Genomic DNA, 15995 nt, shown 5'->3' on the forward strand with positions numbered 1-15995 from the left:
TGAGAGGCGTGCACAGAGTCAGGGCCTGCTGGGCAGAACCCAGAGGCCCACAGGCACCACGTCAGCGCCCAGAGGAGAGCAGGACGGGGGTGCTGAAAGAAGGCTCCCCTGGGGACGCAGAACCCGCCCGCCAATGCCAGAGGTGCGACAGATGCTGGTTCGATCCCTGGGTTGGGAAGGTCCCCTGAGAAGGAAATGGCAACCCACTTCAGTAGTCGTGCCTGGAAAATTCAATGGACGGAGGAGACTGGTGAGCTACAGTTCATGGGACTGCAAAGAGTCAGACAAAACTGAACATGCGCAGACACCAAAAGAGGAGTCCACAGAACAGTGGCTGAAAAATTGGGAAATGTGGTAAAAGACATACACCTACAGATTCAAGAAGTTGAGCCTATCCTAACCAGGATAAACCCAAAGAAATCCATCCAAGACATGTCATAATTAAATTCAGGAAACTCAAGACAAAGAATCATGAAAGCAGCCAGAGAAAAAGCACAAATTACCAATAGATGAACATCAGTTCAATTAGAGCAGCTTTGTCATCTGAAACCCCAGAGACCAGAGGAAAAGGCATGACACTTGTCCAGGGCCAAAAAAATGACCTGTGAGCCACAAATTCTGTAGCCTCAGTAAAACTGTCCTTCAGGACTAAAGGGAAAGAAGACATTCTCAGAAGAAAACACTAAAAGAATTTGTCGCTAACAGCCCTTTGTGTGTGTTCTGTGTCATGTCTGATTCTTTGCCACCCCATGGACTGTATCCCACTAGCCTCCTGTGTACATGGGATTCTCCAGGCAAGAATACTGGAGTGGGTTGCCATTTTCTACTCCAGGGGATCTTCCTGACCCTGTGATTGAACCTGGATTTCCTGCATCGGCAGGCGGATTCTTTACTACTGAGCCACTGAGGAAGCCCCAACAACCCACAAAGTGTGGCTAAAGGAAGTTCTTCACATGTTACAGAAATGACAAAAGAAGGAATCTTGGAGCGTCAGGAAGGAAAAAGGAATGACAGAAAGAGCAGAAATAGGGGTCAATGCCACAGGCTTCCTTTTCCTCATGAGTTTTCTAAGTCATGTTTGATGACTGCAATCAAAGTTGTGATACTGTTCGATACCCAGGACCAGGATGTGTAGAAGTGGAGCCTAAAGGAAAGCAAGGTTCCCACACTTCACCTCCACAGCATCACAGACCCTCCCTGGGTGCTCATGGGAGGAAGCTGACCCAGAGCTATCACGTGGTGAGGTGATACCAAATTTGGGGAAAACACATTGACATGTGCCTAATTTGCACTATGTAACTAAGATCCGATGCTCCGTCGAACCATAACTAAAATGTGAGTCCTCCCAACGTGTGTACAGAAAAATCCTTCATGCTTATCCTTCCTCCGACTCAACATCAGTCAAATGTGCTAATTCACAAATAGCCTCTTCTGATTACAGAGTCGGTGCCTTAGATCACAGCGGCTTCCCGGGTTCGCAGTCGTGAATTTCAGATGATCAGGTAAAAAGCCATCCTTCTCCAGCAGACACGTCCAAAAGGTCTGGCTCCACCTTGAAAGTGGTTGGTGATCTTCTGTCTTACCTGAAGCGCTGCCTCCATCATTCATTGTATTCCAGGAACAGTAGCGCTGCTGCCATCTGTGAAACTGGCCACCGAGAAATGGAGGCTGGCAACAAATGAGAGAATGGGAAAGGAGACCAGGGATACTGAGAAGATAGGGGCCGGGGGGCAGCCGTGACGATGGGGTCCAGGCTGCCCAAGACCCTGGAGTGGAGTCGGCGAGGGAGGTGACAAGCCCCTGCCCCCGCCCCGGGACCTGGGGTCCCGGGTACGGTCTCTGCACGCAACCTCCCTGCGCACCCCCTCCCATGACGGGGTGGCCACTTAGGGGGGCTCTCCCTCGAAGACGCAGCCTAGGAAGGGACGCTGGGGAGGCTGGCGTAGTCTCAACCTGCTCGTTTCCCGTCACCCCACTCCTGCAGAGGTCTGGGCTTGTGTGTATCCCCTCACGTGACAGTTCAGTGGGTCCCTGCTGCGTGAGCTGTTTGTCCCCAGGAGGACCCACCTGGCCCGACCCCCCGTGCCTTTACCTGGGTTTATCTGGGCCACCTGTGTCCACTGCCTGCCTCTCCCTCAGTGATTCCGGCCCCGAGAGTCAGCACAGCCCACCGTGGAAGAGAGACACTGGACCCAGAGAAGGATGGATGCCTCGTGTGTGTGTGTGTGTGTGTGTGTGTGTGTGTGTGTGTGCGCGCGCGCACATGCACTCAGTCATGCCCGACTCTTGGGGACCTCATGGACTGTATCCCATCAGGGTCCTCTGTCCACGGGGTTCTCCAGGCAAGAATACTGGAGTGGGGTGCCATTCCCTTCTCCAGGGGATCTTCCCGACCCAGGGATTGAACTCACGTCTCTTGCGTCTCCTGCAGTGGCAGGCAGGGTCTTTATGAGCTGAGTTGTTGGGCAGACCCTTGGGTGGTTCCCTGAGGCGGCAGCGTCCCGGGTGGCCGTGGAGATTGGCTCTCCTGCCCTCTCTCGTGCGCGCTCCGGCCGCCACAGGCAGGAGGAGGGACGCCTGCCCGCCTCGCCTCCTGAACCAAGGAGCCTGGCCCTGCCCCTGCCTGGGGTCGGGCAGCACTCCCAACGCCCCACAGTTCTGGGCCCCTCCCACCCGCCCGCCCTTGGACTTCTGCTGCCATCGAGTTCCTGAGCCGTGAGAGATTTCCCGCGTCAATGAAGGTGCCCTGGGAGGCCTTGCTCAGGAAAGATGCTCTTGCCCGAGCCTGAGGGTCCAGCAAGACCAGCCCCTCCATCGGGGGGAGGCTGCCAGGAAATGAGTCTAAGGAACTGGAGGAAGACTTGCAGGTTTTCATGTGCCTCCCTGGATGGTCCTGGAGACACTGAGGACCTGTGCGGGTCTCGGGGAGCCCGGGCCCCCCGGCTGCTCTCCCTGGGTGTCCTGGGTGAAACCTGCAGGCAACAGACAAGTCCTGGGGCGCGAGGTGTGGCCCACCCCATCTTTTTTCTTCCCGGTTAAAGCGCATCGTCACACCCTATGTCACACTCTGTCTCTCCTTGCACAGAGCAGTCATGGTGCAAACAAAACACTGAAACAGGAGCCTTTTGGAGAAAAACATAGAATCCAGAATATTCTGAGCCACTTAAATTCCTCTGGAAAAGCGGAGGGAACAGTTGTGGAAGTGTCAGTAGTTCTGCTGTATTTAGACTTTACGTATCAAGTTTGTATGTGATCGTGAAATATGTATAAATGGAGGCATTATCATAATTCTATCATAATTTACTACTTGACCAAAATAAACTAATAAGATAAATAAATAGGGCCGCTCATGCCCAACTGACTAATATGACCCCGCATAGAAATAAAATATTGGATGAGCTGGAGATGCCAAGTTTAAACCAGATTAGGGACAGAGTCTCAGTGGGCTGTTTTGATATAATTAACGTGATGATTTAATATGTTTTTAGCTCAGAACCATCATGAGAGGGTTGTTTTTTTTTTTTTTGGCAATAACGTAGAAATGAAGACACAGTCATCTGAGCTGCAGAGGAATAAAAGGTTGTAATATTTTTGAGTTCTCTTGGCAGAGTGATCCATTCTCATCAATCTCAGGCTCTGCAGGAGAACATAAGGATGTTTTTCTTCCAGTCACTCATAGCCGTTATTTAATGTGGGGTAACCACCACAGTCCTCATTAATATATTAACCTATGGCTCAAAAAGGCCTCGCAGTAAACCAGCTGAAGCCTCCTCCTGGCAGGTTTATGTCACAGGGCTAGCAGACATTAACCACTGGGAACGCTGACCTCAGGGATGAGCCCAAAGTTAATAAGAAGTCGGAGCCGGCAAGCAGAAAGAGGGAGCCAGGAAGCCCACCTCGTGGACACGCACACGAGCTGTCCGGAGAGAAGAGCAAGCCCACGTGTGACGCACCCTGGTCACGGAGGCTTCTGCGGCTCCCAGAGGGATGATCTGGGCCTACGTGTTGCGAAGTGGAACCAAGTGCTAAATATACGGTTACATGGTAAAAAAAAAAAAAAAGTACAAGGGATGACCCCTTCCCTGCTCAGCATTCTAGCCCTGAGGGGTCCGTGAAAGAGCAGCCAATCCCTGGCCTGATCGCCCTGCGATCTCCCTGGGGACACACAGCACGCTTTCTGAGTTGCCCCAGATGGTTCCGTTAGGGGAAAACTGCAGACTCTTGTCAATATGTAAGGAGACAGTAAAGCGCGTGTCTGAACTCTGCTCCCCCTCTTCCAGATGATTCCTGGGGCAAGTCCCGTCCTGTCATAGCTCCGGGGCTCCCACCCTGCTCCAGACAGTGAACCGGGCTGGGTGAGACCCAGGGCCTCATTTTGTAGCCTGAAGGTCAACCAAGACGGACCAGACCTAAGTGGGAAGTCAGCAACAGGAAGGAGACGAGCAAGGGAAATAGGAAAAGGGAGCCAAGAAGCCATAAGCACCTATGATCCCGTACTGACTTAAGATATACACAGCATGTCAGAGGAAGACAAATACCATATGATATCACTTGTGTGCGTAATCTAAAAAAAAAAAAACAAACCATACAAATGAACTTATTTACAAAGCAGAAACAGACTCACAGACATAGAAAACAAACTAATGTGTACAAAGGGGATGGGGGGAAGGGATAAATCAAGAGTTTGGGATTAACAGATACACACTACTAGATGTCAAACAGAAACAACAAGGGCCTGCTGTGTAGCGCGGGGAGCTGCATCCAGTATCTGCAATAACCTATAATGGAAAAGAACCTGAAACAGAACAGATACATGGAGAGAATTCCCTGCTGGGCCAACGGTTAGGACTCACGGCTTTCCCTGCCGTGTCCTGGGGTCAGTACCTGGTCAGGGAGCTGGGGTCCTGCAGATCTGCAGCACAGCAAAAAAATATATATGTATATTCAGTTATTTATATAACACTGGAGGAAAGAATGAAAATCCACTTCAGTGTTCTGGCCTAGAGACTTCCACGGATGGAGGAGCCTGGCGGGCTACAGGGTCACCAAAGAGTCGGACACGACTGAGGGGCTAAATAAATACACATAACACACAAGTTGTTGTTTAGTCACTCAGTCGTGTCCGACTCTCTGTGACCCCATGCACTGTAGCCCGTCAGGCTCCTCTGTCCATGGGATTCTCCAGGCAAGAATACTGGAGTGGGCTGCCATGCCCTTCTCCGGGGGACCTTCCCGACCCAGGGGTCGAACCTGTGTCTCCTGCACTGCAGGCGGATTCTTTACCGTCTGAGCCATGTAACCAAATCACTTTGCGTACACCACACAGTAACACAAGGTTGTAAGCCAACTATACTTGAATTAAAAATATACGAGGTAGCCACAACAGTCAAATTCATAGAGTCAGAAACTATATTGGTATTAATAGATGCCAGGGGCCGGGGCCAGGTTGGAGGGGGCGGCGGATGGGGACTTAGTGTTTACCGGGTGATTCTCATGCGTCAGTGTGGGTTCATCTCCAGTAAAAAGCGAGCCATCTGGTGAGCAACGTCGGTCGAGGGGGGCTCTCTGCACGTGGGAACAGCTTACTCCAGGCCTCAGGACTCTGCACTCCCCAGCTCATTGCCACGTCAGTTCCAACAGCCAGGATGTGGAAACAATCTGTGTGTCCATTGACAAGTGGATAAAGAAAATGTATACATACACTCAAACATAATTCAATCTTGAAAAACAACACACGTTATCTTCTCTTCTGTACTACACCCTGGATGAACCAGGAGAACATGATGGTAGCCAGTCACAGAAGGACAAATCCCTCATGATTCCAGTTATCCGAGGAACCTAAAATAACCAGACTCGTAGAACCAGAGGGTGGAACGGTTGAAAGGGGGCTGGGGGAGGGGAGACCTATGAGCAAATCGGCATGAAGTTCCAGGTGTGCAAGAGAAACGGTTTCCAGAGATCTGTGGTGTGGCATGGTGCCTCCAGGGCACAATACTTTATTGCATCCTTGAAAATTAGCTGAGCGTGTAGGTCTCATGGTCAGTGTTCTTACCACAAAAAAAGAGAGGGGCGTGAGGAGTTGGGAGGTGAGGAGTAAGTTTACTGACTGTGGGAATGGGATAATCTCCAGACTCACCTAATTCAACACATCACAGAGGTGTGTTTTTATATGCTCATCATTGGTACCTCCATAAAGCCTCCCCTGGTCGCTCTGATGGTAAAGCGTCCACCCGTAATGCAGGAGACCCACGTTTGATCCCTGGGTGGGGAAGATCCCCTGCAGAAAGGCATGGATCTCCAGCATTCTTGCCTGGAGAATTCCATGGACAGAGGAGCCTGGCGGACTGCAGTCCCTGGGGTCACAGAGTCAGACATGACTGAGCAGCTAAGCGCGCACACACACACACACACACACACACACACACACACGGGCCGACAAGAACGCCTCTTTGGGTGTTGGCGTGACACTACTGTATGCAGTGCTTCTCTTGACAGCAGCGGAAGGGCAGGTTAACTGTGTCCTGAGGCCCTGGAACACAGCAGCGGTTCTGCACTGTTGGCAGGGAGGAGGGTCTCCAGTTTAGTTAATTTCAGACGCCACATGACCAGATCAGCTAAGAACTATTCTCAACTCTTCTGATGTGAGGGCCATGTAAAACAGAGCCATCTTACCATAATTAAACATGGAATTTGATGTCAGGGGGCCATTCCTACCCACTCTGATTTCCTCAGTGACATTATGACAAAGGCAGAAGGTGCATTAAAAGCTTTGGATCTATATTGAGGTCGTAAAATCTGGCCCATAGACAGTTCCTGTCTGGGGATTCATATGCCAGAAATAGATCAATAAATGCTGTGAAAAGTTCTACCAAACGTTTTATAAACTCTGAGTGAATGTTCCCTAGCTGAACACTACAATGTTCCCATAATTCCAGTACCAAACGTACCACTTACTCAAATGAAATAATTTGTTCTCTATTTATTTTCTTTGGGGAAATCAACTGAGAAACAAAAGGTTCAACTTGCCTCGTTTTCCAAGTAAAATCCTGAAAATAGCCCCCGGTTAACACCAAACCCAGATAGGCACCCTTCCCCACCCCCTCAGTGAATGCTGGAGGCTTTTAATCTTGAACGCTCAGGTTCCAACTTGAAAGCTCTAGTGGTGATGCAGTTTGTGGTCAGAGAAATGCCTGTCTCTTGGCACAAGCCAGCTCGTACCAACTGACCAGAAGGAAGACAAAGAAGCAAAATGCATGTTGGTATAAATGTCCACTCTTTGAAAACCTGTAGAAATTGCTCTCTGAATGACAGAACATGTGCACGTTTCCGTGGTCCTCAGACAGGTGGCGAGGGCCAGCGGGCACTGCCCAGGCGAGGGGACCTTCAGGTGCACGCTCCAGCTCTCCACAGGGAGCGCTTTCCGGGCACCCGAGAGATGAATCACGCTTTTCACAAAGGACACACGTGGTTGGGTCACACGAGACCTTGACTGATGCTGGTCTCCTGATTTACGGGTGTGTCTTTTGCAACCACGCTGTTTAAAACACGCCTCATTGAAAAAGCTTGTGTTTAGGCAGCATTGGACTATTGCTAAAGATTCGTTCTATACTAAGAAGAAAATTATGCTGTCTACACAGAGTCCCGGATCTCCCAAGCCACGGGTCCAACCTCCAATAAATTGCTTGCCAGGTGACAGATAGTGGTTTTCTTCTGGGTAGTTATTATTTCTTTGTCTTTCTATTTTTTTTTTAATGCAGTATAAATGTTACAGAAGCAACATAAGAAAGATGTTTTGTAGCAGCAGCATTGCTGGGTGAATGAAAAGACTTAATCTTAAATACTTAATAAGTATTCACACTGGTGAGTAAGTGTTTTTAGAGGGGCCCATTTTTTGCCAGCATAACACTATTCAAGCAGCGCTTTATCCTTCAGGGAACATGTGGAAAGGCCTCTCCGAAGTCCCAGGGGGGCCCGCCAGGGAGCCCCAGCCAGCACCGTCTGCGCTGACTTGCCCAACCCCCCCCAGCAAGCTGAGGGGTGCCCCCAATTCTGTGTCTGTTGCACTTCCTAGGATCTTGGGGACACTAAGTGAACTGACATGTTTTTAAAACCTTAGAATAGAAGGTGAGGGTGGGATGTTCTGAGAGAACAGCATCGAAACATGTGTATTATCAAGGGTGAAACAGATCACCAGCCCAGGTTGGATGCATGAGACAAGTGCTCGGGGCTGGTACATTGGAAAGACACAGAGGGATGGGATGGGGAGGGAGGCGGGAGGGAGGATTGGGATGGGGAACACATGTAAATCCATGGCTGATTCATGTCAATGTATGGCAAAACCACTACAATACTGTAAAGTAATTAGCCTCCAACTAATAAAAATAAGTGGAAAAAAATAAAAATAAAAGCTTAGACTAGTGCCCAGCTCGTGGTAAACCTGCCATGACTGTGAGCCGTTACCTTATTGCGACTGACGTGGAACAATTAAAGTCTAAGCTCTTTATGTGCTAAATAGCATTAGCACAAGAGTTTAATACAAGACCACTGAATAACTTTTTTTAAAGGACCTGTTAAAAATTCTCCCAAAGCACGAAAAACGCTGTAGTGTGGATAATTAAAATAATCACCATGAGCCCACAATTTTCCATGGGACCCTCGAGATCCAAGCAACTCCACCAGGGATTCCCAACCCTGCCGCTGTGGACACTGACAGCCTCCCCACTTCAGTCTGTCCAGGGACGCGTGTTTTCTGGAGACCTCTAAGGGGTCAGACAAACGTCTCCCAGGGCCCATCCTTGGGGGAGACAGGCCAGGGCCGACACGCGGGCGCCGGGGAATTCTGACCAGGGGAGACGTCTGGGGACGCGGGGGAAGAGACTCGAGGTCAGTTTCAAAGCTGAGGTCATGTCTGGCTGGGCCGGGTGGGTTGAGGCAGTGTCGCTGTGAGCGCGGGGCAGGGCGGCCCCCTGGGCGGAGGGAAGGACCAGCAGGAAGCTGGGACCAGGTGTGCTGGCTGCGGGCTCGGAGGGAGAAGGAGCCGCCTGAGATGCCCAGGGTGTGTCTGTCTGCCAGCCCTGCCCCCGCCCTGTGCGGGGGGGTCAGTCCCTCCTCTGCTGGACCCCATCCTCACAACTGGTCCGTTCCCCAGGCACGCGAGGGCTTTGGGGACAGAAATGACGGAACAGGACCCCACCCTCCTTCTCCCCAGTGTGTGTGTGTGTGTGTGTGTCTGTGTGTGCAAGAAGGAAAGAATCTGGGGTTGAGAGAGGAGGAAACCAAGTTTGAATTTAGAAAAACCAGGAAGAATAAGTTGCCCTTGGTTATTTCTGGATCACTGCTAGATGCTCAGCAGTAGGTTTTGTTTCTTTTCACTGCTCTGTTGAGCTGGATTCTTCCAGAAGCAGACCTTGAGACAGGGGCCTCAGCGGGTCAGGTCTGATGGAGCATTGAAGTGCGGTGGGGGTCCGGCCGGGACGGTGAGCACCTCAGTGAGGGTGTGGGCAGCTGGACGTGCCCAGTGACCCTCCAACCCGCCCAGCTGGGGAAGGAGCCGAGCTGCGCCCAAGGCTGCCCCCGAGGGCACCAACCCTCCAGGCTCCCGCCCACCTCCATGCCGGGGTGTGGAGGGGGGGCCCGGGAGAAAGCCCCTTGCAGCCGGACGCCCAGGCACGAGCCACGTGGGGGGCACAAGCCGTCACTGTCAGCAGTGGCTTCTCCCACCTTCTTTTCAAACTTTGTGATAGTATCTGAGAACTTTACTCTGAACTTCTCATAGTCAAAAGAAAACTGTTTCCACTTAGAAAAAATAAAATATGCCTGGTTATTATCATAGTCCCGGGGTTTCTGAGTGGAGAAGACGGTATCTGCATTTAGGCTGGGATCTGAGTAACCTGGAAGGCTGGTCGTGTAGCCAGCGATGACATTGATCAGCATCACGCAATGTGGAAGGGCAGCCTGCCAGGGTGTGTGTGTGTGTGTGTGTGTGTGTGTGTGTGTGCCTATTTGTGCGTGTTTTTTTTTACATCCAAGTTTTACTAGTTTGCTCTAATATAAGCAAAATACAGTGTAACCAAGATAAGTCTGATAGCTGTCTAGAAAAAGAGTTTTAAAAATAGAGCTAAAGGCAGCAAGGCACCCTTGTTCCAACACTGAGTTAGGCTGGATGGTCCCGTGCAAGACTGTTCATGGGAAACAGGATACAGAACCACCTGACCACAAAGCCTGCTGTGGAGTCAACAACAGAGACGCTACTAAAGGTGGTGAGAGACCTGGGGACTTCCCTGGTGGTCCAGTGGTTAAGACTCTGCACCTCCATTGCAGGGGCCTGGGTTCCATCCCTGGCCTGGGAACTAAGATCCTGCGGCCAAAAAAAAACGATTAAGGGAAAAAAAATAGAAATCTTACATAACTAACGAAATAGGCTTAACTTTTGCCAAGAAGATACAGTGAGCCCGTGTCAGAAATGCGTTGTCGTTGTTTAGCTGACAAGTCGTGTCCGACTCTTTGCGACCCCGTGGACTGCAGCACGCCAGGACGGCCTCCCTGTCCCTCACCATCTCCCAGGGGTTTCCCAAGTTCGCATCCCTCGAGTCGGTGATGCCTTCCAACCATCTCTTCCTCTGTTGTCCCCTTCTCCTCCTGCCCTCAATCCTTCCCAGCATCATGGTCTTTTTCAATGAGTCAGCTGTTCGCATCAGGTGGCCAAAGTCCTGGAGTCAGAAATGTAACCTCCCTCAGTTCAAGAGCATTTAAGTCATGTGCGCTCCACAAGGGAGAAGCATCTCCAGATAATAGAAAAATACACTGAAAATGGGGAGAAGTATATAGAAAGGAGAGGAAGAGCTAATGAAAATTAACGACACAGCTGAACTCCAGCCAGAAGTGGATGTAACTTTATGTTACTCAAACGCATAAGCGCTGACCGAGGCAGCCTACGCCAGGGAACAAAGGTTTTGTAAGGACTTTGGTAATCCGGAATGAAATTGATAACCACAGTGAAAGCCGCGACATTAATAAAAAAGGGATCAATGACACAGACAAATATATTTACAGATCATCGCCTCAACTTGAGGCCTGCAAAGCCCCAGATGTATCACTGCTTTCAATTTTATTTATAGATCAATGTCTTAATGTGATGAATAGTTGGCTTGTAAACTAAAAATACTGAAAATCACAAAGTACAACCACAACTTTTTTCCCTTTGCTTCACTCGGCAGAGATGTCAGCCCAGGTCCGCGGCCTGGGGGCTGCTCCTTCCTTAGTCTTCTGTGAGTGGGCGTCGCCTGGTGAGCTTACCCTGCAGCGAACAGAACAAACCACAAGCTCCGGCCCAAGGACGAGCTTGGCTCAGAGGCCGGCCTTCTCTGGGAGACCCTCCCCTGGGGGTCTCCCGGTCCACCTGGCCCCCTTGCTCACGCTCAGCTGCCCCCCACTGCTCCTGGCTAAAACGCGCAGCCGGTAGTTGACACGCATGCATGGGTGCTGAGGCACTTCAGTCCTGTCCGACTCTTCATGACCCCGGGGACTGTAACCCGCCAGGCTCCTCTGTCCGTGGGATTCTCCAGGCAAGAATACTGCAGTGGGTTGCCATTCTCTTCTCCAGGGATCGTCCCCACACAGGAATCAAACCCGCATCGCTTACATCTCCTGCACTGGCAGGGGGTTCTCTATCACTAGCGCCACCTGGAAAGTCTTTTTCTTAATATGGTGAAAGGAAAAGACGAGGATGTGAAGATTCACCTATCCACGCCCCAGTGGGATCTGAAGGCGTTTACTCACTCATTTATTCATTCATTCGTTCACTGCCTGCTTCCTGTCTGGAGCTGAGGCAGCCCCAGAGGTGGAAACAACGTGCAGGAAGTTGAAGAAGCCAGAATCAACCTGCTGCCTCCGCAGACGCAGAGGCGACCGCAGGAGTCCCTGGGACGGGGGTCCCACGGGCGCAGCAGGCAGGAGCCAGCTCCAGCCACGGCAGGCGGACGGGGAGGCCGGGCCCAGGAGCCCGGCGGTGGGGGCGCAGAGGGGGAGGCGGCTGTCAGGGGACCGGAAAGGCTGAAGCCAGCTCTCAGGCGGAGAGTGGACTGCAGGGGACAAAGTCAGGCCTGGGCCCGGGGTCGATCGGAGTTGGACGGCTGGCTGCTGGGAAGGAGGCGGGCTGGTGAGGGTGCTGCAGAGGGGGTCACTGACCTGCCACCTGTCAGGTGGGCCAAGAGGACCCCCCGAGCAGGTCCCGAAGGGGAGGTCCTCATGAGGGAGGAAAAAGAACAGGCTCCGTCTTGAAAGCAGGACTCCATCTCCAGCCAGACTGTGGACTGTGAGCTATGTGCCCAGTGTCTATGGAAACGGCATGCCAACTGGAAAATCAGAACCCCCCCCACCATGGAAGAGCCCCCGGGCTCCTAGTAGACTCTCCGTCGCCTAAAAGAATACCCTAATTATCTGTGTAACCAAATAGAATCATGCATTCTATTATGCTTATTGGGGTATGACCACAGGCCTATTGATAATTGTCCACTGTTAACTCCCTAGGCTTAAGGCACACAAATCAGGTTAACTTTGATTGTATCTTTCTTTTCCTTTGTTCAGACTAGTTTCAGAGAATTTGGGGAGGTGGGTTTGGGCGTGTACACTTAGGGTATATACACTTTTCACAAAAACTGGTCAGGGTCCTTGGCTAAGAGGACACTCTGCCTTGAGCCCGCCGGTGTAATAAACTGCACTCCACTATCTGCATTGTCCTTCTGAGTGAGTTTGTTTCTTGGAACGCGTGGCTACAACACTCCCACTCTCTATTTGGAGGAGTTGGCCCAGGTTTCTGGTTGGAAATTGACATTATCTGTTCATTCAAAAAATATATTTATACAATTTCCCTAAGCAGGGCTTCCCAGGTGGCACTAGTGGTGAAGAATCTGTCTGCTCATGCAGGAGATGCAAGAGATGCGGGTTTGATTCCTGGATCGGGAAGATTCCCTTGGAGAAGGAAAAGGCAACCCATCCAGATGTTCTTGCCTGAAGAGTCCCATGGACAGAGGAGCCCGGAGGCCACAGCCTATGGGGTTGCAAAGAGTCGTACATGGCTGAAGCAACTTAGCACACACTCACACCTAAAAAATGTGTAAGGTGATAACTTTGTAAAACACTTAAATGGTCCCCCCCCCCACACACACACACACAGAGGAGTATCTGTTGTGGCACTGTTGAATAGTGCAGTATGTATGTTTTTAAAAGGAAACAAGTATTCACCATTAGCAGATTGGCTCCATAAAGTACGCCCTAAACCCACTGAGCAGTGAGGGACCCAGGGCCAGCAGGTCTCCCACGCTCACTGCAGGGGAGGCGGCGGGACCCTGGGAAGCTGGTAGATGCAGATTCTGGCCCCAGGCGTCTGGGAGGGCCCGCAACGTGAGTTTCCAACAGGACCCCAGGCAGGCCGCTGTGGAGAGAGGTGACTGAGGTGGGAAAAGCCGAGCCGAACCGCCAGGAGCAGGCGGGCAACTGCTCGGCTCTGTGCCCCACTCTGGTGAGGCGCGATCGGAACGCCAGCTAACACGTGCATTGACTCTGGAAGGAAACGTGTTTCTGGGAGGAAGAGCTTGAGGCAGACCCCCTTTTTCTAATATTTATTTATGAGGCTGTGCGGGGTCTTTGTCTTCTGCACCAACTCTTAGTTGCGGTCTGTGGGTTCTAGTTCCCTGACCAGAGGTTTAGCTGAAGCCCCTGGCACTGGGAGCTCGGAGTCTCAGTCGCTGGACCTCCAGGCAAGTCCCCGGACTCCCCTTTCTTCACCACACATCTAACCATGATATTTCAGGGTTTTATAGCAAGCATGAATTATTTTTGTACCAGAAAAAAACAATATTTTAAAATAAGCAATCAGTAAATTGAAACAAAAAAAAAGTTTGGGAAGCTGAGTGTTCTGGACTGAATGTCTGTGTTCCTCCAAATGCGTGTGTGTTAGGGGGAAGGTGTTACGAGGTGGGGTCTTTGGGGGTGATTAGGTTGTGGGGGTGGGGTTAGGGTCCTTACACCCGGGTCCCCAGATGGGCCTGTAGCCTCCCCCAAGGTACAGACAGTGCCTGAGGATGGCCACCAGTGAACCGGGAAGTGAGTCCCCACCAGATACCAGGTTGGGATGCCCGGATCTCTGACTGCCAGCTCCAGAGGCGTGGGGAGCCGATGTCTGAAGTTTCAGCCGCAGTGCATGGTGTTCTGTTGTAGGAGCCCACACGGACTAAGACACAGAGTGGAAGGTTAGACTCCAGCTGTGTATCATCTTACTCTTAATAGATCATCTGTGCTATTATTTTAAAGAGCTGTCAGCAGCCAGCAGTTTGTTTCAGGCTGGGGAGCAAGCGTCTGATGCAACAGCCTCCGTCCACCCATCAATTCTGAGTTGCCGAAGGCAGCCCTGCCAGCCGCCCGGCCGTCGCTTCGAAACGCAGCCCCGTTCTGCTCACCCAGCCTCTGCCCACGTCTTCACCGGCTCCCCACTGCGCCCAGCATCCAGCCCAGGCCACCCCCAGGCCTCGCCCGCTTCTCCAGCCCCACCTCTGGCCCGCACCTGCACACACACACACACGCACACGCCAGCACTCAGCCCCACCACTCACCGTGGCCTGTGTTGCCCACGCATCAGTCCCGGTCATCTGTGGGCTCGTTCACGTTTGCAGCCAGATGTCCAAGCCCCCTCGTCCCCTCCGGCCAGCCCCTCTCACCAGAACCAGGGGAAAAGGCACGAGCAGTCCAGTGCCCCCAGGCCTGCAGCCCCGTCGGGGCTCCGAGAGGTGCAGCTCCCTCAGGTGTGGGGCAGACAGAGTCGCTACAAAGGCCGCCTTCCCCTAGGATCCTGGGGCTGAAAAACACCCCCAAGACTGCCCATATCAAGGCCCCACACCGTCTTCGAAGTCATGGCTTCAGAGCAAGAAAACTCCTGAGCGAAAGCCGGGCCCTGGTGGGAGCAGAGGCGGAGGACCTGGGAGCCACTGACCCCGAGCCTGGCAGGGTACCAGCCCCTCCCAGAGCACCCAGCAGCAGTGAGCGATGAAGTTCAGTTCAGTTCAGTCGCTCAGTCGTGTCCGACTCTTTGCGACCCCATGAACCGCAACACACCAGGCCTCCCTGTCCATCACCAGCTCCCGGAGTTTACTCAAACTCATGTCCATCGAGTCGGTGATGCCATCCAGCCATCTCATCCTCTGTTGTCCCCTTCTCCTCCCGCCTTCAGTATTTCCCAGCATCAGGGTCTTTTTGGTTCCTGTTAAAAGGGGTGGGCACAAGGGTGACTGGCTCCCTCCCCCAGTCAGCACCAGAGAAATTACTGGAGGACTGCGGGGGGTGGGGGGGGGACCTGCCCTGGGGCCCCTCCTGCTGCCCCTCACCCCCACACGCCAGTCCTCCACCTCACTTCTCTCCAGGAATTGAGGACACTGGTCTGGACGGTCTCAATGCAGAGCGAATTAGACACCGCAAACGGCTCAGCCTTTGACGGCGGGTGAATCCTCGGGAAACAAGCCCTCCCTGGGGAGACCTCCGCACCCACGCGCAGGTGACCAAGAGGGACAGACCAGGAACGAGAGCCCCGCAGAGCTGCTGGGGGGGGGGGGGGTAGGACGGGGTCAGTTTCAATGTGGAACGAGTTACTTCAAAACTGACTGATGTTAGACAGCCCTGTGGGATGGGGCGCAGATCATCCCACTTTGCAGGTCTCAGAGCAGCGAAGTCAGGATCGGAACCCCAGCTCTGGCTGGCACCTCCATGCGGGCGTCCTCCCGTCACCATTCAGCCCTGAGTACTGTGGGCCCCAGCTCCCGCCTTCCCCGCTCGGTGCTCCTTTCCCGGTACAAACCACCCGGTTTAAAGCAGACATCTACAGGTTCGGTGCTGAGGCCAGAAGCTGGGAATCTAGGTGTGGGCGGGGTGGGCTTCCCAGGGCTGCAGGACAGGCCTCTGCTGTGGCCCGTCCTGGGAGCCCCAGCCCCCTGAGTCCTCACCCTGCC

The sequence above is a fragment of the Cervus canadensis genome, chromosome 3, assembly GCF_019320065.1.
Source record: "Cervus canadensis isolate Bull #8, Minnesota chromosome 3, ASM1932006v1, whole genome shotgun sequence".
NCBI classification, from domain to species: Eukaryota; Metazoa; Chordata; class Mammalia; order Artiodactyla; family Cervidae; genus Cervus; species Cervus canadensis.